We start from the raw sequence: 22,311 nt of genomic DNA on the forward strand, positions 1-22,311 counted from the left end.
GAAACAGCATCTGCAGGTGGACACACAGATATCGGTGGTGATGCAAGGTAGATATTTCTGTTATGGATCATATATGTGCTAGGTTGTGCTCTCATATTATAATTCAACTACATCATGATTGCTAGCACCCCACAAGTGACTTCCTTGTTTTTCATCTACAGATCTGATTCCCCCGGTTACAGTGCCAAGTATACGTCTTACAGCTTTATAGATGACTCAACAAAGAAGATAATCATGTCTGATCTAATTCAGGTAAAATATAAACAATATTTTAGTGTCTTTTATCATTATGCTCTGCTTTTATGGGTCTCTCTGCATGTGTTTTTTTTCTTTTCTGCTACAATAAACACTACAGGTATCAGAGGCAACAAGCTCACCGGCAATGGAGTCTGTTGGTTTCCGGAGGGGGCTGGATCGTCTGCTGGACTCTGGAGTTAGTGTTGATGTTGTTACCACTGACCGGGCTCCATCAATACGGAAGATTATGAGGGAGTCTTACCCTGACCTCAGACATCAATTTGACCCATGGCATGTTGCAAAAGGTAGTATTACTTGTTATTTGTAATCTTCACGGTTGTGGAAAAGTATAACTTTTGCATATAAAATCTGAAATCAGTGAAGCAGTTGTAGACTTCACACTGTACTGTCATTTTATATGACCTTTTGCAAGACTATTCATCAGGGTTTACATTTTCATTTTTATCTTTATAATTTATTTAGGTGTAAAGAAGAAGGCAACTGCAGCTGCGAGGAAGAAAGAAAACCGGGACCTGCAGCCATGGATCAAGTCTCTGGGCAATCACTTCTGGTGGTTCTGCAGCTCTTGTGGTGGAGATGAAGAGGTGATGCTTAGTTTAATTTATATATATTTTATCTGTTGTCATATGGACCTTTCTGAATAACTAAATGTAAAACTCTAGATTTATTCATTTTAATTTCTCTTTGTTTGGCTATACATAAGACATTTTTCAAGGCACACCATCTTTTAGATCTTCAATTCACAACTGCTGCTTGTCAAGCATAAAGTTGCCAAGCTGTTTCATACCGATGTTATTCCTTTTAAAAACTTATATTCAGAATAACATTTCTATGGTTATTATTATTTACTTACAAATGGCTTGGTCCTTAGTAGGATCTAAATGCTAGTGTTTATCATTAGATGAAAGCATGGCCAAATGAGGATCAGTGTCTAAATTTCCTCAAATAGGAGTTGAGACGCCGGTGGACCTCTATCCTGTATCATGTATGTGGTATCCACCGCTGGGAAGAAAATAGACAGGAGTACAAATGTTGCCACGATGACCTCAGTGATGAGCAACAGAAAAGGAAGAAATGGCTGGAGAAGGGGTGTCCTGCCTACAACGCTCTCAAGGCTGTTGTACTCGATAAAAATCTCTTGAGAGACCTAAGTCAAATGACTTTGTTCAAACACACAGGTAAGTTTGGATAAACTTATGAGCATTAGGTTGGTCACATTTGTCTCTAAATTTCACAATCATATATTGAGGCTCAGTGACTACTGACTGAAGAAGATGAGATCATACAGAGCACCACCTATGCAATCCCACTGATGCTTTACCTCTTTGTGAAAACAAAAGCGATTTGTCAAATGTACAAGTAAAACAAATATGTACTTTTGGTACCTCAGAGCGTTAAAAATTAAATAGTGATCATACTGTAGTAATAGTAATAATTTGAGGCTGTGTTGCAGATGTATAAACTTGAAAATGTCTAAATAAAATTTTCCTTATTTTTAGGGGACCTTGAAGTGTTCCATAGCTCTATGCTGAAGTACGCAGAGAAGAGGCGCCACTTCATATGTCACCATGCAGGCAAGACTCCAGCTGAGTGTGATTGACCACAACCACAATGTTGGCCGTCAGCATGGCCATACTCAGTCTGGTAAGTATGAAAGATACAGCATGTCATGGAGATTATCATCTTTATTGTCACATGCACCCAGAAAATAACATATTCACAGAAAGACAGCTGTGCTACTGGAGGTATAATATAGTATAATCAAATGCATACTATTTATTGTCTGCCACATCTTGCACTACTGTCCTATCATAGTACACATTCCCCTCTAAGCTGAACTAAACTAGACTGTCTTGCTTGAAGTCATAACACATAATTTACTAGTGTCAATACAGTTTGCGTCTGTACATACTGTACGATATACCTTGTGTCATGCCATGCTTTCACTGGAAAAATCAGTACTTTTCCAACTTTAGGAGTCGAGTCACCAGAGAAAACAAATCACAATGCACTCCCCCCTGTCCAACCACTGGACACTGAAAGTGATAAAACCAATATTATGTATACAGTAAATGTATAGATTTTTTCCCTCTCAAAATGACTATATTTTATGATTGATTACTTTCATCTCAGTAGTTTGACTTTGTATCTTAGAGTTATTGCTTTTTATTTATCTTGTCATCCTCAACTCACAGGTCACACAAATCACAGTTTATTCATTTTCATACCAAAGTAATGCACATGTACCATCCTCATCATTCTTATGTCCCCTCACTCTCCTCATTCACAGGAAAAGAAAAATACAATGTGATTCACTCCAAGTAATCAAACCAGTGGATTGTAAGAAAGCTGTATGAGCCAACAACACAGGACTTCAGAAAAGACATGGTGCAACTGGTCATTCAACGGCGGCTTGACAAAAATGTCAGGCTTGGAGATAAGCAGTTCCACATCCATCCTCCAGTCAACATACCGGCCAACATTGCTCCCACTCTAAAGCCAAACAAAGATGACTTGGTGACAGAACATGCATCACGTTTTCCAAAAAAACATGCAGATGATGAAGATGCCGGTGTCTGAGACTGAGAAAGCCATATTTCTGGTCTCTTTTGTTTACCCAAAAGATTTTTTCAAGCCATGTTGGAGTTTTCAATATCAATGTGTAAGCGTAATAATAACATCACATCTGGTGTCTTAGTGAACGTATAGTTTTATTAAAAAGGACTGAAAAAAATAAAAAAAATGTAGTATATTTCTGTTTGTGTTTTTTATACAAGATATTGTTTAAAAAAATAAAAATATGTAAATAAAAATGGTCAACACAAACTTTATAACTTGTCCAATAAAACGTTTGTTTTAAAAATCTAAAACAAATTCAGTGCATCCTCACACTCTTTGAACCCTGTGTATTGTCCATTTGGTGATGGATATGTTCTTCTTATTAGGTCCACCACACATGAGGGAAGAACTTTTCTGTTGCCTTGACCGAGCTTCTCTCCTTTCAGGGCCCATTCTATTACGATTCGATAGGCAACCAGCCTGTACTGTCTGAAATAACAAACACAACATGATATAATAAGTAGTGCATACTTGATATGAACCTGACAATGACGACACATCTTTTTTGTCAGGAAATAACATCACCAACTATGTAAGAAATTGATAATATGTAGCCTAGGCCTAATCTATTTGGTGTATTATCTGGACTTGTAGTAAATACAGTATGCCCTAAAAAGCAGAGGCGCTACTTGTGAACAGGCAAGGCAGGCAACTGCTTGGGGCCCCGAGCCATTAGGGGGCCCCCGAGGGACGGGGCCCGAGGGCTGTTTTATCGACAGAAATATCTCAAAATGCGCTACCCGCAGTGACCGCACCCCCCTCCCCGTATCGTCGTATAGCGTCGATTTGCAATGACATCGCAGTAGGAAACCCCCCTAACGGGGCCCCATGTCATTCTCCGGACCTGATCCCATCTAACGTCAACCTGTATGATGCACCTTATCACTGGGAGTTTCTAATGAAGCCGAGGGAAAAAAAGAGTCCACCTGGGAGCAAGACATGAAGAAAAAAGAGGCTGAAGTAAAAAAGAATGCAAGACAGTGGTGGTAAGTGGAGCAGAGTGTAACGTGAACAGTAAATAACTGTTGAACAAATGCTAATAGTCTAATGTTAGCTTCAGACCAGTGGTGACCAGTTAGCGAGTGGGACTGCACTGGACTGAGGGACTCGGTGCGTGCGGTTCTGGTGCTCCACTCGGTTACGGTCGTTAAGTGACAAAAAAAAAAAAAAGAGCAAGGTTAACTTAACGTTATCTGCTGGCCTCCTTGGCAGCAAGTAACAACACTATTAACTTGCTAGCTAGCAGGGTGACATAGTAAAGCTATGTTACAGTATTGAAGTGAGTAGCCTATTATTATTATAATAATATGAAAGTGTAATATATTGGTGCTATGAAAGCTATGCCCAAGGAAAACATTTAAAAATCACTCTCTTATCTCTCCTCAGGATTATTATTTAGGTTTCTGACAACAGCATAACAGAAGGACAAAGTGCCCCCTCCCAGTGCTGACAGTGAAAACTGTAAGTGTATTGTCATAAAGAATCTTTAGAGGGCATGGCATATGTTATCAATTAAAGTAAAACTGTCTTTTGTTTTTTTGTCATATCAGTTGAACGTGCACCTCCAGTGAGACAGCAACACCTGCCCATCATGAAGACGACATGTCACCAGCTTACACCATAACTGGACATTTGGAATAAAAAAAGTTTAAATTTCATACATTTTTTGTTGGTGTTCGATTATTTATAAAATTATGGTGATAAACACTGGTTGGAGGGCCCCCTGGGGATTTTTGCTTAGGGCCCCAGCAGACTCTAAAATCGCCTCTGCTAAAAAGCCATTGTATAATTGATCACTAAGATAATACAATTCAACTAACAAAACACCTGCACAACATACAGTATAAGAGAGAGTCAACACTTACTCTGAAGACAACTGACCATCAGGTCCAGCTGGCCTTGGTCGCTTCTTCCAGTTGATTTTAGGAATGTGAAAGAAGGTCTGCAAGACGCCATCATTCAGGAGTGCAGGGATGTCTTTATGGTTTGTGATGCAGACAGAAGATGTTACGCTGGCCTCCTCATCAATTGAAAGGTCTTGCATCTGAGGCATGATGAGATCCCACTCGTGGCAGCAGTAACTCTCCACCTCTGTCGGCATTACTTGGCATTTTGAACAAGTGCACCACCATTTGTCGGTCAACCTGTCTCTCTCGGCTCCAGCTGTGGCTCCAGCTTCAGCTTGGACCACTTCTCTGTCCCTCCTCTCTCTCTGCCCGTTCTCGGCATCTGTATATTCGGGTTCATAAAGATATCCCCTTGGCTCTGTGCTAAAAGCAATCTCTTCGTCATCGGTGTCGTAGTCAGACATGTTTTCATCAACTATCCGAGCAGTAAACACAGTGAAACAGGCGCTCCTGCCGGCCGGTGGCCGCGCGCAGTGATACGAAGGGAGAGAAAATAGCGCCAAGCGATTGTGAGGTCTGACTTTTTCCTGGACAGCGGTTTTTTTATGCAAATGTATTACTCTTTTGAACGCATATAGTTTTGAGAAGGAAAACGCTATATTTTCGTGACCCCTGCCAACTAGCCGGACTACATTTGCGCGCGCCGAAACGGGGCTGGAACTGCGCCCACGGGACGCAGTCCGGGGTAAGTCACTGTTGATGCAAGTCACTAGTGGTGGGGATGCCATAGAGATTCATGTCAAAACACCCGAACTAACCCTTTAACTCAATGAGTGCTGCGCTCCTTTCCAAAGTTTTGGTCAAGTGTACCGGCAATTTAGACCATTTTTGATGATTTTTGTAGAGCCACAGTGTATTCTATATTATTGCCACCAACACATACTGTGGCTCATTTGAAAGGTGAAACTTTATGCTTTATGCGCCACTAAACAACAATAACACAGACGCACCGTGCCGTGTCACAGTCTCTCGCCGTGGAATGTGATGGTCTCTCGTAGTGTGTCCCAAATCGCGCACTTCTGCACTTACACTTAACATTTTGAGTACAGCAGTGTGTTCACACTGTGCAGTGTGCGAAAATGTAGTGCGCTATGTGCACTACATTTTCGCTATGCGCACTACATTGGCGCACTCAAATGGCCAGAAAATTGAGTGTGGATCGATGGACACTTTTCACACTTAACGGCCGCCATTTTAGTGACGTAGCGGAAACACGTCACTACTTTTCAAACGGCAGCGGTTGCTTTGAGCAGCGACGGAGCTGACACCAGCGTAAATGTCTTTTAAAAACACTCATAACAGCACAACAACACAATACAACACAACTTAAAGGGCCCATATTATGCAAAATCCACTTTCTTTCTTTCTGTGACTCCACCTCCCGGTACTTCCTTATACTCCCCCTGGGCCAGTCTGGAAAAACGTGAGGAGTCTCTCCATGTTTCTCCTTCTGCCACAGTAAAAAAAAAAAAGAAAGAAGGAACATTTAGCCTACATTTTTTCAGACAAGACAAGATGCCAGTCTCTCTTTTTTTTTTTTTTCGGAAATCAATGCCCGACCCCTGTCCCAATGTCAACACTGGCACATGTACCTGTAGTGAAAACCACACCCTCTCCCCGTGACAGGTGTGGAGTGGACGTGGTTTACACATCTTATTTGCATTTCAAGGTGCAGACACAGAAATGGCTCGTTCGCAGGAGAGCTCTGGAGAGCCACTTTTAGATTACTGAGATGTAGAGCTGCAGATTGATTTGGGGACAATACACTAGGAATACTATATGGTTGGACAACTTAGAACCATGTGAAATAGTTGAAAAACAGCATAATATGGGACCTTTAATAGCTTGTTTTGATCGGCAAAAAGCGCTGTCAAGTGTCGGCGATAGGGTTACAACGGCCGGTTGCTATGGTTGCAATCAGAATTTAAAAAATAGAAGAATAAGTTGTGGAGTCATTTCCGTTAAGTGCGCAGCGGCAGTGTTTGATTTGAGACGGTACTAGCCTGTCCAAATTAGTGCACTGCACAAGGCAGTACTGCCTTACAGTGTACTGTAAAGCAGTGCACTAAGAGAAGTGTGTGATTTGAGACACACTATCGGCCACAGCAGGTCCGGAACACCGGTCCCACTGGTGGTCGCGGTCCTTCTGTGGTACGGGTCGGTGATGCCGGTCTGCTTTGGCCCAGAGACCATCACATTTTACCGCGGGAGGACCTTGGGGAGGACACGGTGTTGCTCCAGATGAAGACCGGGCGGGACTGTCGGCTGAGAGCTTCCTGTTCGGCTCAGAGCTGCTGCAGCCTCACGGGTGAGAGCAGAGCAGCTGCTGCATCCACATGCAGAGCTCCGTTTGCAAAAGCCCAGTTATGATAAAAACTTCCTGTCATGAGTTTTTGATCGTCATCTATTTCAGTTCTGCTCGTCGTAGAGTCCCCAAATTTACACATAAGGTGTGTTAAAGTGTCTAGTTTCATAATAATAATAAAAAAGCAAAAAACGAGAAATCTTGTTTTTGGCACTCAACGCATGGGAACGAAAAACGAGAAATTAAATGAGTTAAATGGCTATCACTTTCCCATTAGCCAGTCAGGGCTTTGTGTCAGGGTTACTGTCACCCTGCTGCAAGAACATCACTGTCATGTCTGACTGTGCCTCGACAAACAGATAAGCTCAGTTGTCAAATCCAGCTCCTTTTATTAATGCTCCTTAGCCCCTCTACCTGACTTTGAGAGGGCAATGCTTTTGTTGTGGGTATCCATGCTCCTTCCCTTCCCTTCTCTCTATGTTGGACCGGACGAGGAGTCACTGAATGGCCTGCAGCCTGTCCAGAATGGCGTGACCACATCTCCACTACACCGGCCTCTTTACACCGGCTCCACGTCCAGTTCAGGATTCAATTTAAAAGTGTATTCCTTGTTTTTAAAAGCCTGAATGGATTAGCTCCACCCAGCTTATCTGAGCTCGTCCAGCCTCACACACCAGCGACTGCACTGTCAAGCAACTAGCTGCTGCCGGCCTGTCCCAGAACCAAACTGAAAAATGTGGTCATTATATGTCCCTCTAGTTTTGGGCTACAGCAATTGCTGAGAATCTGTTGTAAAAACAAAGGAGGATAGGAACTCACAAGATAGATATCTGGGCCACATAATCAGAGAAGACCTATGTGATGATGATGATGATGGCGTTTAACGTCCACTTTTCATGCTCTTTTAACAAACTACATGTATAGATTCATGTGTCGACTTAACCAAGCAAGCAATAGCTACACACAGTGATACGATATACTTGTCAGGTCTTTGGAGACACTGGAATAGGTGTCTGTACGTGTTTTAAAAATAAGATGGTGTTTATTATCTCGTATTGTATGTGTCTTTGTATTGTCTTCTTTTATTTATAATGGACCCGAGTCCGTAATAAAGATTATCTATCTATCTATCTATCTATCTATCTATCTATCTATCTATCTATCTATCTATCTATCTATCTATCTATCTATCTATCTATATCTGGCTTTCAGTTCAAGTTGAGACAGACACCTTCTTTTATCTTGTTATTAATATAGATTGTATTTTTCTTTTACCTTTATTTTAGTGGTGATGTTTTATTATGATAACTATTGTTATTAATTTATGTTGGTAATTTGTGTAGTTTATTTTACTGACATTTGATTATATTTATATTGGAGGACCTGTGCAGCAACTGAGGTTGTTTTAAATGTGTTATACAAATACAATTTGAGTTGAGTTGATATACTAGCCCCAAGCCTGTTAGATCAAAATATATTTTTATTCTTATATCCTGGATTGAAATGAATCTGTATCCATGAAATCACTTCATACTGTATATTTAATACAATACATGATGCAAATGCAAATCGCTCTGCTTTGTGTTTTGATAAAACTCAAGGACTTGCTCTAAAGAGGGGCACACTGCATGAGGAACAGACTCTATTTCCCTGAGTTAAGTAAAATATAAAAAGTATAGTCATACTTATTCAATATGAATTGCTAATATGTAGGAATAGCAATAGAATTATAGATTATACAACATGTTACCAGATGCTGCAGCTCTAGGACCACAGTTATGTGCTAAATAATGATATATAATTTAATTATTATCACTGTGGTAGTGGGCTGGGTCAATAAAGTTATTTTTTATATTAGCTGTCATCAATGTCATCTTCTTACAAAATGCGGCCCTTTGTCTAAGTGGTTTTGTGGCAGCCTCATGAAACCAACACAGTCCTAGAACGGCCTACTACACTGGTCACAATAAGGCTGAATGTCTTTTGGCTGTGCAGCTTCTATCTATGGCCCAAATACAGGAAGGAGGGAAAACCAGGTACTTCAAAACTTCAGACCTCAGCAGACTGCAGGCAACAGTTGTCATGAGCAGCCATCATTCTACCTGTCCATCAAGCTGTCTCATTTTTGTGAACATAATATTGTGGACCTAGAACTCTGTATTAGACATGTGGTGTAAATCTAAATGCTCACTGGGACTGACGCAGGAACTGATTAGATGTTGGTGACAAAAGTCAAGATCAGTGTGAACCCACACAACCAACCAAGTCTCACACAAATGGATAATATTTTCTGTGACTGGAGATAACAGAGATCTCACCTTAGACTAGTCTGAGTGGAGGAGGTACATCACTATGAGGAGGTACAACTCATTACCTTTAAGTGTTGGTGCAAGCTGTTTTTAGATCAGCGGGGCAGAGACGCGAGCAGAATCTGAATAATACAACTTTGTCTGTTGGACAAAGGAGGAGGAGAGAAGAGAACTAGACTAGATTGAAACCAGCTGACACCTGAAAAAAACCTGCTGAGACCAGCTGATACTACAAGGAGACTAACTGATACTAGCCGATACTACAATGAGACCAGTTGATATTACAACAAGGCTAGTTGATACTAGAATGAGACTATAACAGTGAGACTAACAGATACTACAATGACTGTGTTTACATGCACTTCAGTACCCCAATTTTAATCAAGGTTTTTAAGTATCCTGTTTTTGTGTTTGAGCATGTAAACACCATTTCCCGATTTCAGAAATCAGGATAAGCCCATATCCCTATTTTGAGAAACTCAATTTTGCTGCCTGGAGAACTCTGAAAGAAACCAGGATACTGGAGCATGTTAACACCTTACCCTGATGTCTGAAAGCCGCTCACCATCTGCGCAGGCGCGGCTTCAGCCAGCTGACGTAACCGTTACCATAGATACGTTACTAACAAAAGGGCGGCGACAACAAGAGCACATTTCTGAAGTGACGAGGTGACTATTAAGTTTTAATATTTTTTTCATGCGAGAAAGTTACTGTTTAGATCCCCATGTGCAGTCGGTTTATCCAAATGACGGCTGTTTAGAAGTCTGCTCCGATGTTTTTTGGAGAAGTGAAGCTCCGCAGTGAGCAGTGACCGGGACATTGCAGAGGCAGCAACCCCGTCTCCTGAGGTGCTTGGCCGGCCAACCTACGTCGTCACCCCGGGGGACAAAACGATCATTTATTAACGATCATTTATTAACTTACTTAGGGTTTTAGATGTTTACTGCCGGCTGGTTAAATTCTTTTTAGGAGATAAATACTGGTCTCATTGATGAAATCTAACAATTGTGGCAGTCGCATTAGTTTGTTTGAACGAAAAGTGAAGCTTCCTGTGTGTATTGGACAGAAGAGCAGCGCTGTCTGGGGCTCTGTCGCCTAACATGTGTACAGAAATCACCACTTTTACATCAATAAATTAATATTTTACAAGTTATAGTTATATAACATTGGCAGCATTTTTAATTTTTAAATTTTCTGATTTGTACATATTTCCAAGTAGTTGTGCTTCCTGTTGTAAACAACAAACATGAAACACGCATACGCACATAAGATGCAGTAATAAGAAACCGAGATACTGTATTTATCATGTATACGGGGAAACTGAATAACCAGGTTTCTCTAAGTAAACACCATATCCCAAATTTGATCAAAATCGGGATACCCATCAAAACCGGAGTAGTGAAGTGCATGTAAACGCAGTCAATGAGACCAGCTGATACTACAATGACAGTAGCTGATACTAGACTGAGCGATGATATGACGCGGCCCAGCTCTGTACCAGATTTAGACCTGGTCCCTCTTCCACAGCACATTTTCATCTCAGCACTGTGACTCAGACAGAGAGGGAGAGAGATAGTGAAACACAGACAGAGAGAGAGAGATGAAGCTATGGACAAAAGCTGAAGCTTCAACAATGCCAGCACTGCTCATCCCTAAATAACACACACACACACACACACACACACACACACACACACACACAAACATGAGTCTGTGTGTGTCTTTATTTGCAGCAAAGTAGGTCAGTATTTAGAAGCTGCTTGTGGTCTGATTGTCCCAAGCCTGACTGAGGAGGCAGATGGCACAGACCTGAAGACACACACACACACACACACACACATCTTGATGTTTGGGTTACTAGTGAGAGCCTTAAAGGAGAATTCCGGTAATTTTTGACCTCTAAATCGTTGTCCTGATGGTCACCCAGAGTTGGGAGGAGCAAAAACTGCGACTAAAATTGATGCAGGCAAACCAGAGTTACACCATGGCTAGACGGCGCTAGGGATAGCCACAACGCTAAAGTATGAGGGCAATTTTTTCAATCACAACAATCACTCAAAAACAATCAAATATCTATGGTACATGACTGGAATCCTTACGAGACACCACTGAACTCATATAGTGTACAGTATAAACAGTAAAAACTTTGTGTTTTTGCATGTAGTCACTCACCTCAGACAGCCGAACTCTGAAACGTCCTGGAAAGACATTACTATCTGATCGCAGAGCGCAGCTGCTCTCCCCGCCACAGAAACAAACACTTTTTCCTTGTTGTGATGATTTCTTTACAAAAATAAACGGTAAGAGATATTTTGGACATTACCACTGCACCGCTCCACCGTTTATTTTTGTAAAGAAAGCATCACAACAAGGAAAAAGTGTTTGTTTCTGTGACGGGGAGAGCAGGCTCTCTGTGATCGGATAGTAATGTCTTTCCAGGACTTACAGAGTGACACATGGACACACACATATTGACTCACACAAACACAGTTTAAGACGTATGAGGAGTGGGATGACAACAAATACTGCATGTTAGCTTTTCATACTTCATATTGTAAAACTGATGCATTTCTTCGATTTTGTGTCAGTATGCATCATGTGACGCCCTGGTCATGTGATGACAGGTGAGAGTAGAAGGCACAGGTAGCACTGTTACAGAGGTGTATTTAAAGGGATATTTCAACATTTTGGCTAATGTGCCTATTGCCATAATCCCTAGAGTCATAGCAGTAGGTTCTTTACCTTTAATTGTCGGTGCAAGCTGTTTTTAGATCGGCGGGACAGAGACGTGAGCTGCTCAGCTAACTCAAAGGAGCCGCACCGCGTTTCCACGTTTCCCTCAACAAACTAAATACACAATCCAACATCTCCAAAACACTCTGCTGGACAAGTTGTGACCTGCACATTCACCAAGCAGCGAACAACGCGTTTCGCCTGTTGCTTCGTCAGGTTCACTCACGAACCTGACGAACAGGTGAAACGCGTTGTTGGGAGTTTTTTGATATTTGTATGAGTGTATTATCGCTATAAAATAAAATTAATTTGGTTTTCGTAGCCTCATAATTCTTCTTTTATATCTACATATAGCAAGGGTCTTGCTTTAGAGAGTGTCGCCATCTTGCGCCGCCATGTTTGTACGGCAGCTTGAATGGAAAATCCAGCCAGTAAGAGAACTGGTTTTGCAGGTTTCGCGTTCACAAATAAACCAACGAAGAAGTAGGCAGAAGGAGTAGGAAACAGCAGACGTCCATGCTCCTGAAATACTACCAGTCGTGGTAAACAAGTTGTTTTGTCCTCGGAGGCCGCCGTCACTGGAGGGGAGGGGTTAGCCTGATTGACCATGATACCATGATAAACCAGAACTGATTTGAACATTTGAAGAATGTTAGAACTCAACAACATAAAGGGGTTGGGGGTCCAATCCGCCCCCCCTCCTGTCCACAAGTTGAACTGTCCTTGGCCAAGTAAATATTGTGTGTGTCAATGGGGAACTTTAAAAGCTAAAGTCAAAGAAATCTCAGCTCCATCTAACGCTCCCACAGCTTTCCTCTCTCTGACACGGTGTTGGCCTTGATTGGACTGATCTGTACAATCAACAACATTTATCAAACTTTACGCCCTTTAATTCAGTCATTTATCACACTGGTTATGCGGCATGATTATAATTAAAAACTCTCATCAGTCAGACTGCCTCTGAATTAGTCTCTAATTGAACAAGTGGCAGCTCTACATAGACTGATGACTGCTCCTTTCTTCTCGACACATTCTCAGACTTTCCCTCATGAATCACTCCCTCAGAGGAGACGGCTCGGGCCCCGAGTCGCGGAAGAGGCAACAATGCTCCTGTGATGGATCTGTAATCATTTACGTTCTGTGTGAAAGAGGCTGCGCTCGTTCTGAGTTAACAGGCTGCGTATGAGCTTGTTTGGATCCATATCCCCGTTTCTTGACACCTACTGTATGACAATACACAGTAATCACTTTACAGCACAGCCGCCATATCAAACACTTGAACTGGGAGTGTGAGCAGGTTCAGCCTCAGGTTGTGGAACACACACCTTCACATTCTGATTGCAACATGACATCACAGTATGTACCATCATACAATGGGTTTATACTTGAACATCAATGGAACACAGTGCCACAATCAATCAGAGAATCTCTATCATATCACTCATTCCAAGAAAATGTTAAGAACTGGCTTGTAGACACCCAAAGATGTGAGCACTGATGTTATTGTTGTCCAAATGTGTATTTATTAACGTGGACGTGCATCACGTTATCGTCGTAAAAATGTGTATTTATTATGTATTTATTTATGTACAGTTAGTATGTGTATAAAATGTGCTCTACCCCATGTGGTACTATATTTTATTCCATTGTTGTTCTTTTTAAAGGTTGCCTTGATCTGGCAGAGGGACAAACGATGAAAACTAGCTTTGTAAGCTAATTTGGGTGCACTTACATGTGTCTTTCTACAAATGTTTATTAATGTGCATTGTCCCTTTTCAAATAAACTAAACTGAAACTGAAACTGATGATCTCAACTGAGACCATGAGAGAGTTACCACACACTGATACATATAATACAGACTTAATGGATTGATAGCAGCTCTGTTTTGTTTGTTTTTTTGTATCAGAAAGCTGTGACTCAACAGGACACAGACAGACAGACACACACACACACACACACACACACACACACACACACACACACACACACACACACACACACACACACACACACACACACACACACACACACACACACACACACACACACACACACACACACACACACACTTTTTTTGGCAAATTGGTCAGCAAGTATGTTGACAATTGATCATTTATGCAGCCCAACACACTGCAACTTCAGTAAAATGATCATCTTAACCAGCTTCACAGCAGATATTCCCAGCACAATCAAATACACAATTATCCACAAGTAGGAAAGACAACAGACATAAGTGTTTAGTGTCCAGAATGGAGAATAAAAACTGACGTACTTTAACTTCAGAGTAGCCAACTCTGGATCCCATATTTCAGAATTCAAACTTTACTTGAAGTTCAAGCTCAGACTCCCATGAAAAGGAGAATGAGTTCTGAAATGTGTTATTTATTCAGCTTCATCTTCTCAGACTAACAAGCAACAAATATGTTCCAGATCAAATTCCATCGTCCAGACAGATTTGTTTACATATATATGCAGTGGAAAAGATAAGTATTTGACCCCCTGCTGATTTTTAACCTCATTTCACTTGATCATCGTAAATTTATTTATAAAGTAGGCCTATATAAGATGTGATGATATTATATCTGGATGTTTTGTTGATATTCTGTCTCTTTATGTTACAATAAACTTACCATAAAACTATAGACAGTCCATTTCTTTGTGGGGGAGCCAACTTACAAGATCAGCAGGGGATCAAATACTTCTTTCCCCCACTGTATTAAAACCAGAGGCAACAGAGCCACCAGTAAATTAACAAAAGGCTTTTTTTTTAATGAAGTGGCGTGAAAACAGTCCTGAAATGTGTTTCAGCTTTGACTCTGGCTCTGAGTCTGTGCTGCTGTCACTGTTTGGTGCAAAGTGCTTTCTGGGACACTTTGGCTGTGGCTCAGGAGGTACAGCGGGTTGTCCATTAATCAGAAGGTCAGTTGTTCAATCTCCAGCTCCTCCAGTCCACATGTCAAAGTGTCCTTGGGCACTGAACCCAAACCTGTCCCCTGTGTATCATTGGTGTGTGAATGCCTCATCTGTGCTACTTATTTTTTTGTGTTGTTATACAGGACGTTGTAAAGTTTCTGGAAGTTGTGTTTTGTCTGTTAACTTGTGTTTTCTTAAAGGGATAGTTCAACATTTTGGCAAATTGGCCCATTGCCATAATCCCTATAGTCATAGCAGTAGGTTCCTTAGCTTTAATTGTCGGTGCAAGCTGTTTTTAGAACGGCGGAGCAGAGCCGTGAGCTGCTCAGAGCTACGCTACGGAGGCTAATGGGACTCATCAAATACACAATCCAACAACTCCAAAACACTCTCACAAGTTGTGACCTGCACATTCACCACAAACAGAACGTTATGAGATAATAACGGAACGTTACGAGACAGAAAGATCCTTCTTCCTTCTTCTTCGTTGGTTTATTTATGAACGTGAAACTCTTGAAACGTGGCTGGCTGGATTTCCCAATCGGGCTGCCGTACAAACTATAAAGCAAGACCTTTGCCATATGTAAGTATTAAATAATAATTATAAGGCTACGAAAACCAATTTTATTTTATTTTATAGCGATTATACACTTCTACAAATATATTCATGGGTAGTATATTTCTATATTTCGCCAATACACCTTGACAATTACTACACGCTTTTGGGCTGTCCCAGATGAAAGATGACCACGGTAGGAGAAACGTGGAGATATCGTTGGTCGTGTCTCTAAAATGGTGGTCTTACATCGCACTGTGAGACAGGTTCAAGGACTGCTGTTGTCAACGTCTTCGCAACCAAAGATAACCTGAGATTAAATTCTGACGGTGTCAGATCGTCACACATCCAACTTGACGTCGTACCAAAGTTTATTAGATCCACGTTGCATAGTGTGTCATGCAATAGTCTTATAAGATTCCTAAAATGGTACAGGAAGCTTTTGGCATTTTATAGACCACAAGATTAATCAAATAATTAAACAATAAAAAAGAATGATACTGAATATGAAATACAAACAGAAGAACATATAAGTAGAATTACTGCCTCATTATCTAATAGTGCCAATAAAGTACTGTCACCAGCCTCTTTCTATGTAGGAGGCAAAAAACTGTAGCTAAGGATGTTTTTATTTTCATAATATAAATCACATAATACATGGCAAAATAATCTGAACTCAACTGAACTCTTTTATTTGGTCAAATTGCTGAGTCAACCTCAGTTGAGCTTTACAGCTGCACACAGAATCTGATTATCATCCTCCTTACACAAAGAGGATTGCTATAAGAATGTAAAGCCAACGTCTGTACCACAGAACAGTTGAAGTTAGAAGGACACAGAGAAAGAATGAAGGACAAACACAGCAAAAGTACCAGCTGCAAAACTTTTGTGACTGACAGGGTGAGAGCTCTGTGCAGAATAGACTTCAGTAATATGAAAAGAAAGTTTCGAAAAACACCCAAACATATCCCATTTATACACATATAAAAAAATGTTTTTACATGAATAGGGTAAAATTTTTAACCTTTAGATATCTCCATGAAAATTACTGAGTTGATTACTTACATTAAGACAAACAGAAAATGTATGTATGTACAAGTTTTTTGAAATTCTTTGTTAACATGAGCAACTTTGCATAAATTTACCTGCTCTACTAAGGATGTGGCTGTCTTGAAAAAAAATTGCAGTCATCTTGAAATTTGAAGTGGTCAACTTGTCGGTTGACCGATGGAGTCACCTCATTCCAATTTTCATGCCGGTACCACCACAGCAACTTCATATATACATGTGCCGTCAAAACGGTGGAATTTATGCAAATTTATGCAAATGTGCTTATGTTAACAAAGAATTTCAAAAAACTTGTAATACATTGTTTTGTTTGTCTTAATGTAAGTAATCAACTCAGTAATTTCCATGGAGATATCTAAAGGTTAAAAATTTTACCCTATTCATGTGAAAAAAATTCTTTGTGTATAAATGGGATATGTTTGGGTGTTTTTCGAAACTTTCCCCTAATGGGATTCTTCGGGGCTTTTTTTCCCTCACTCAGGACATGCTGAGGATACAAAATCAGTTGAGTTTGCTTCTGTTGCAATTTGTTTAACGTTGACCCCTTTTTTGGCCTAAAATTACTGGACTATGCGTGTGCTTGTCTCTTCCCGTTTCCCTGGCAGCAGGAGGAAGACGAAGCCTCCTCCCCACATCCAGCCACAGAGACTTGAACTGAGAGAGGTAGACGGTGGGTCAGACCCAGACACAGACACAGCTAGAAGGATCAGAAGGTAGAAAATAAAGTGAAGACTGAGGGAGGACAGAAACACATCGAGAGAATAAATCCCCCATAGAGTTCCTGTTGTCCTGATAAATCGAAGACTTGTCCTGACCAGATAGAAACATCTCGGCTCAACAGAACATAGAGTTGTTCCTGATATCCTATAATATCAGCAGAGAGAATAAATCTGTCCCCTGTTTCCTTTGCAGGCTGAGGCGGCTGTGTAGAGATCATTGATGTTGTTTATGTTAACTTCCTGTTGTGGTTGGGTCTCAGTTCGCGAGCTTACGTCACACAGCTAATGTTTACTAAATCAATCATCTGCCTACACAGTGAATCCCAGCTGTCACAGCAACATCAATCTCACCTCTTCTAATAACACGTCTCACTCTTCTGCACAGTTTTTTAGGAACGGCGGAGCAGTCCACGTGATGCAGATCTGCAGAGCACCCAGAAAGTTCCAGGATTTCTGTGTGTCCCACTGGAAGATGGTCAAGGATATATGACTATGTAGGTTTGTGACAGAACAGAGTGATGGGCAGCAGAATCAGACTCAAAATCAATTGTTATTGTCATTGCAGACTGCAGTGCAATAAGATTTATGGTTGCTCTAAAAACCGGAGCACAAACAGTCAATTAAAAATACACATACACAAAAGAGCACAGTAAGAAATATCAAATACTTTGTGTAGGGTTGGGCAGGATCGAATACCATTAAACCCCCTCACATTTTCCTGTGGTATACGGTATTACCATGATCAAATAAAAATCATGTTGCACAGCTCAGACGGAGTCACAAAAATGTCATTCAGAAACAGAATACCAACCAATACCAATAACACATAAGAATACTTAAACAATAACTAAACATAACAGCTTTTAATAACAACAAATAACTTCTTATAAAACATGCAAGTGGACGGCAACTGCTCTTTGCTTATATAAGGAGTTCAAAATCGGAAGATCTATCAGCCATCTGAGCAGCAATCAGCTGAGCCAGAGCACAATAGTTATGGCCCTGCACAGCTGTGTAATCTGTGTGTGTTTAAAGGTATTCAGAAAAGAAAATTGAATTTGATCCCACCATGGGTCTTAAAATAAGTGTAATCACCCATCTATCAGACGATGTAGCCCAAACTTTGTGCAAAATTCTATTTTAAAGGGTAAAAAGATTAAGTAAATCCAGGGTGAAAGTGGGGTAGTTTTTTTTCCCTCATTGGATAATGCAGGCATGCAAATTATGCGTAACATTGCTCAAGATTCATCAGCCAATGAGATCAGGATCTGTCATCCGTCAATCAAACGTCTGGAGGAGAATCGTCCACCGCCATTTGTGAAAACTTTTCCTGAGATCCAATGCTTTATGAACCACAACTCACAAGAACACCGAAAGATGAGTGGGACAACCTCCAGTCACAGACAGCAACTCTTCTGATCATATTTCATGTTGAGTGAACTTCCATGTAAGCCTGTGCAGGTCTAAATAAACCATGACATCATCTGCGTAATGATTTAGAATCATGCTTCACCGACTAACAGATTTACACTGTGTGACAATCACAAAATCAGTAACTTTTCTTCCCTCATGCGGCTTTGACAGAGTTTATAGATTTTTTTCAGGTGGAGGCAGTTTGTTCTGAACCACACCCCCCCTCCCCCCTCCCCCCTCCCCTCACACCTTAGCCCAAGGGCGATGTACCAGCAGACTGCAGCACAAGTACAGAGAAACGCAGAGGAAGATTATCTCCAATCTACCCCCCCTCCTCCATCCCAACTCCTTCCTCTGTGGTGGCTCAGGTGTGTGTGTCGGTGTGTGTGTGTGTGTGTGTGTGTGTGTGTAGGTGTGTGTGTGTGTGTGTGTGTGTGTGTGTGTGTGTGTGTGTGTGTGTGTGTGTGTGTGTGTATTCCCTGTCATCCTGTGTTTTTGAAAATCTTGAAGCAGAATCTATTTCTGGCAGAAGGCTCTCTGTCTGTTTTACATTTTACATAATACGACTGTCTCTCTTCATGTTGTACATCAGCAGCAGCCACTTGACACAGTACACACAACCTGGAGAGGGGAGTTCTCTCCCAACCACAGATAACACTATCTTTTCAACACACACACACACACATACACATACACATATCTCCTTTGTCTGGCGCTTTCACATATACTGGGACAGAAGTAATAACTGGAACACCTTTGCTGTATAATGCAGGTTCCTTTGAGAAAATCCTCCATGAGCTTCAAACAGGACAGTTTGTGTCGCAGCATCATCAGATGAACTGAGCTGGAAATCATGACTCACTTTGCTGGTTTGAACAACTTTCTTCGCTTCAGCTCTGTTGAGTTTGTTGTTCGTTCAATCTTCTGCTGGACGGCAACGACAGAACCGGTCCTACAACTGTGCTTTCATTACAGCAAGCCAGCTACTTTCATTACATGTATTATTTACAGATGGAAGCACAGGAACAACTAAACATACGACTCTGAACAGAGAGAGCAGGAGAGAGAAGTCGGTGATAACGAGGCTTTGTATAAAGATTATGACCAACTCCACATATCGAACAGAGAGAATGAACGAAGACCCGACTGACTGGATTTTGATGGCCAAGGTCGTGAGAATCCCTGTCAGAATTGCTGCGTCTTGAGTAATGACAAAATGTGTTTGATGAGGTCTGAGGTCTATACAAAGTCTCACATCATATTAAAGGAGACATATTCTGCCCCTTTTCCACAAATTAAAATATCTCCCAGGTGTCTTAAAGACATGTCTGTGACATGGTTTGGTCAAAATACCACAAGGATCAAACATCACTGCTCTTTTCATCCTGTCAAAACAGCCCTGTTCAGAACAGCTTAACCTCTCTTTCATTGCATTAAAAGAGAAGCAGAGGGTCTTCGAGCTCTGGTTTCTTGCTAGCAGTAGCATTAGCTGTAACCATGACGTAAAGGGTCTGCACACGTAGATGCAGGCGGATAATAAACACACGCAACTTCCGTTTCGGGAACTCACCCGTGCACAGCCCTACTGAACCGAACGTCCTGTACTGAAATGGTTCAATACAAATGTATCGTGATAATTAGAAAGCAATGTGACCTTGGTATTAGACATAAACATGTCTGCTACCTTGTGAAAGACCAACAATGACAAGATGGCAAACTAAGACGGACATCTTGTTTCATATTTGTGATGATGGATGATAGACTAAAATCTAGTGGGAAAAAAAGACTGAATATCACGCGATCTACATGCACTACCTTTGCAATCTACCGGTCGATCGCGATCGGCATCATGAGCACCCCTGGTTTAAACCATCAAATAATTGAATCCGTTCATCTGCCTCCTGTATATTGTCTCATGCATGGGCACCTTGTATAATTATAGAAAGGTCCAGCTGGGGCTTTGCAGGATTAATATGCAGATATGTTCCTGTTCCTGAAGGTGAAGGGCAGAGTGTGAGGGAAACATTCAGGACCTGAGGCTGCACAGGACAGAGGTGAAGTCAGAGGAAACCCTTTCAAAAAGGGCAAGTGTTCACGTTCTGCTACTCCAGAGCCAAGCAGACAGCTTCATGGTTGGTGTAAGTCCTCTCGCCTGCCGGCGGAGCATTCAGTGTGTGTGTGTGTGTGTGTGTGTGTGTGTGTGTGTGTGACAGGCTGTCTTTGTGTACATGTGTGAGTTTGTGCAGCTCATGATTACAGCCTGCAGCTATTTTCTAAGACACAATGGTGCAGGAGCAGTAATTATTTTTGGCCTTGAATGGCTAATATACATTTATTTTCTTGCCATTTCCCAGGGAAGGGTTTTTATCTCACTCCACACGACACCAGGAAAGCGTTAATCATTTGGCCGAGGTGATAATGCCGAGGGGATTTTACAGCGAAACCTTTTACTGCACTGTGCAAAATACAAGTAGCCGACCTTAATGAGCTCCTCAGTGATGTAAATGCACTATCATAGCCTTAGAACTTTTTCTGTTTTTATTATACCGTACAGAAATGTTATATGTTGCTTTTCTTATTACTTGAGCTGCTGAGTTTACATTCCTTCAGATATCCAGACAACACAGGCAAGTCTATAAATCACTTGATCATTAGTCCATCTAGAGCTTGATAATTCTATTCTATCACAGATAAAACAGCATATAGGTTAACAGCTGTTGCCTTCAAAACATATCAATCGGACATATTATGGAAATATCACTTTTTGAAGGCTCTGGGTGTTTGTATTTTCTTTCCTTCCGACCCCCAAAATATGAGAATTGACAAAAAGGTTGAAATCCATGTGGTTTTATGAGCTGTTCCCTCAGTTGTCTTCCAAAGATGTAACTAGTTTATTGACTCTGCTGATAAAGTCTCTCCTGCCTTTTCTCCACAACATGTTGCCATATAAATCTGTCTGCTTAATTAGCTCAGTGTAAATTAGATGCATGTTATATACAGAAAAGTAAAAAATCACACATTTGGGAGGAGTAAGTCAACCTTGAACTCACATTCTGTCCTTTTATGAAATATCTGTGTGACTACAAGGAGTTTTGGAAAGCAAAGTGTTTTCACACTACATTTCCCATGAGCCTCCGCGCACACGGTGAAATTCTTGGACCGGCACAAGACAGACAAAAGCGAAAACATTTGCCAAGAATGTTTTCATTGACCAACAATGAAAGTCAGAGGTTCGAAGACGATCAGATACCGTCGTAGTTCCGACCATAAACGGCCATTCAGCTGCGTTATTCCCATGACCTGCCGGGCAGCGTCTGGGAAACTGAAAGTAGGAAATGCTGAGCGAGCCAACCACTAAATTATAATATCAAAATAACGATAAAGACAAAACGATATATTTATCGAAAATGGTGTCGGTAACGTAGATTCATCCACATTAATATGAGACTCTTTTATAACCAAAAGCAAACTCCTCGGGGTCTCTTTAAAGGTACATTGTGTAAGAATTAC

The 22,311-nt window shown here is 41.1% G+C and overlaps 1 protein-coding gene and 1 long non-coding RNA gene across 2 annotated transcripts in view; both read right to left on the reverse strand.

Moving 5' to 3' along the window:
• The window catches only part of rbfox1 (RNA binding fox-1 homolog 1), a 455,321-nt gene that overhangs the window by 346,478 nt on the left and 86,532 nt on the right, over positions 1-22,311 (reverse strand). The gene's annotated exons all lie outside the window — the stretch shown is intronic.
• On the reverse strand, positions 2,951-5,543 carry LOC146983531 (uncharacterized). The gene is made up of 2 exons (XR_015036365.1): positions 4,743-5,543; positions 2,951-3,306 (listed from the first exon to the last, which is right to left on the reverse strand). It is a non-coding gene; the product is annotated as an uncharacterized LOC146983531 (long non-coding RNA).

This window comes from Trachurus japonicus, chromosome 8, assembly GCF_045865225.1.
Source record: "Trachurus japonicus isolate A0001 chromosome 8, Traja_1.0".
In the NCBI taxonomy this organism is placed as follows: Eukaryota; Metazoa; Chordata; class Actinopteri; order Carangiformes; family Carangidae; genus Trachurus; species Trachurus japonicus.